Source organism: Hemitrygon akajei, unplaced genomic scaffold (assembly GCF_048418815.1).
Source record: "Hemitrygon akajei unplaced genomic scaffold, sHemAka1.3 Scf000064, whole genome shotgun sequence".
Taxonomy (NCBI): domain Eukaryota; kingdom Metazoa; phylum Chordata; class Chondrichthyes; order Myliobatiformes; family Dasyatidae; genus Hemitrygon; species Hemitrygon akajei.
In genome coordinates, this window is record NW_027331950.1 from 185,781 (window position 1) to 188,473 (window position 2,693).

The 2,693-nt window shown below is 42.9% G+C and overlaps 1 long non-coding RNA gene across 1 annotated transcript; it reads right to left on the reverse strand.

Annotated features, from left to right (window-relative positions):
- Positions 1–1,837: 1,837 nt before the first annotated feature.
- LOC140721923 (uncharacterized) lies at positions 1,838–2,488 on the reverse strand. Its single transcript, XR_012097503.1, has 3 exons — positions 2,370–2,488; positions 2,012–2,034; positions 1,838–1,923 (listed from the first exon to the last, which is right to left on the reverse strand). It is a non-coding gene; the product is annotated as an uncharacterized lncRNA (long non-coding RNA).
- Between the last annotated feature and the right edge of the window lie 205 nt (positions 2,489–2,693).

Genomic DNA, 2,693 nt, shown 5'->3' on the forward strand with positions numbered 1-2,693 from the left:
ATACTACAATGTCGGACTTTACTTTCTCCTCATCAAATTTCAAGTTGAACTCAGTCATATTGTGAGCACTGCTTCCTAAGGTTTCTTTTAACTACTCACCTCTGGTTCAATACATAACACCCAATCCAGTAGAGCTGTTCCCTGAGTAGGCTCAACGACAAACTGCTCTAGAAAGCCATCACATTGCATTCAACAAACTCACTCTCTTGAGATCCTTTACCAAACTGATTTTCCCAATTGACCTGCATGTTGAAATCTCCCATGATTATCATAACATTATTCTTTTCATCAGCCTTTTCTATTTCCAGTTGTAATCTGTGGGCCTCATCCCACTGACTGTTGGGAGGCTTGTATATGACTGGTGTCAGTGTCATTTTTACTTTGGCAGTTCCTTACCTCAACCCACAAGGATTCAACATCTTCCAATCCTATGTCACATCTAGCTGCTGATTTACCAGCAGAGCCACGCCACCCCATCAGCCTTCCTTCCTTCCTCCAATACATTGTGTAACCGTGAACATTCAGCTCCCAACTACAACCGTCCTTCAGCCACGATTCCGTGATGGCCTCAACATCATACCTGACAATCTGTAATAGTGCAACAAGATCATCCACCTTATTTCTCATACTCCATGCATTGAGATATAACACTTTATGTACTGTATCTGCTACCCTTTTTAATTCTGCATCCCTAATGCACTGATAGTCACCCTGCTGGCTGCAATTTTCTCCTCGCATCTGTCCGCTCTATCTGGCAGTCTGACTGCACGCTATCTTTGCATTTTTACCATCAGTCCTATCCCTTCACTCCAGTTCCCGACCCCCCCCCCAACCAAATTAGTTTAAACCCTACCCAACAGCTCTATGAAACCTCTCTCATGAGAATATTTTTCTCCGTCGGGTCGAGATGCGACCCATCCCTTATGAGCAGGTCATTCCTCCACCAGAACAGATCCCAATGATCCAAGAACCTGAATCCCTGTCCCCAGCACCATCTTCTCAGCCATGGTTTATCTGCCAAATTATCCTGTTTCTACCCTCACCAGCACGTGGCACAGGCAGCAATCCAGAAATTACAACCCTGGGGGTGCTGCTTCTGAGCTTTCTACCAAGCTCTCCAAATTCTATTTTCAGGACCTCTTTGCTTTTACTTCCTATGTAATTGGTCCCAAGTTGCAAAATGATAGCTGGCACTTGACCCTCCCTCTCCAAAATGCTGCAGACACGATTCAAGACGTCCCTGACCTTGGCACCTAGGAGACAACATACCATTCCGGTGTCTGATTCTTGTCCATAGATTCTCCTGTCTGTTCCCCGAACGATTCAGTCCCCGATCACTACTGCTCCCCTCTGCTCCCTCTAACCACAGTGAGATTTGCTGATCCAGAAGAGGGAATTCCTACGTCAGTCAGAGTCTGCACTCACAGTGCACGCAGGACTTGTGTATTTGTGTATTTGTGTATTTTCCTGACAATCCCATTCACCACACTGATACCCGTTTTTAGTCAGTATTAAATTCCCAGCATCTGTGGTAGGATTCAAATTCATGTCTTGGTGTGTTAGTGCATTTGCCTGGGATTGGAACACAGTGGTTCATCTGCCAGTCCCGTGTATTGGTTGTATTGTGACCCTGTGCTGGTGTGTTCAGTGGTCTGACATCTCCAGCTGACCATGTGACAGTGATGCCTCCTAGTGGAATAAACTTCAGTTCCCCTTCAGTCCATTATCGCAGCCAATCCTTGCTTCAACTTATAACTTAATTGTGTCTCATAAATAAGTAAAAATGAATCTTTGTAAATGTTACCTCGCTTAATTGTATCAAGTTTTTCTCTCAGCACTGTGTTCAACAAATAGGGGTGAACGAATTTTCCAACCGGCAGGGCCTCATCTGTCACTGACAATTCCTGGATATCGTCATTAATCCTGTAAATATTAAACTGCTGGTGATAAACTGAAATTTTTGAACTATTTTACAAATCTGTGCAGGGTTTCAGTAAAGAGCATGTCCTACCTCCTGTTCCGACGAGCTTCCTCCTGAAATAAATAAAAACACAAATTTGATTAGACTTGGACTTACTGTCCACATCGTTGACCGATTCATTGCAGTTTAATTTACGATTAATTATGCTGAGAATCCATTGCTTAAAGATTGTATGTTGCTGATAAAGGATCGAATATCAATCTCCGATATTTAGAATGTCATCAGCGGAAAGATTGGAGGTTCGTCATGCAAGGAGAACACTCTGTGTGAGGACACCAGCAGCGGCAATTGATTTGGTAGAATTGGCCTCTGTGCTGTGTTAATTTCAAATATACCACTGTTCATTTAGTTCAATTTGCCAGAAACAAATTCAAATTTAATCACTTACCTTGAGAAATATCACACCATCTTTTTGATCCATCTGCTCCTTTAACTTCAAGATTTCCTCCTGAATAAACCTGATATTCTCTTGAATCTCTCGAAGATTTTTCTCCATTGGATTAAGAATCCTCTTCTCTTCTTCCCTGAGATCCCTGAGTAAACTCTGCTCTTTCTCAGTGATAATCCGACGCAATTCAGCAATCTGGGATGTGATGTGGGACTGAACACTGTGTGACTGTTTCTGTCGAATGAAAGGTGAAGGTTAGTTTACTGTATTGCTGTGTTGTATTTCCTTATGACATAAAAGTGACCATTCGGTCCATTCAGGTCC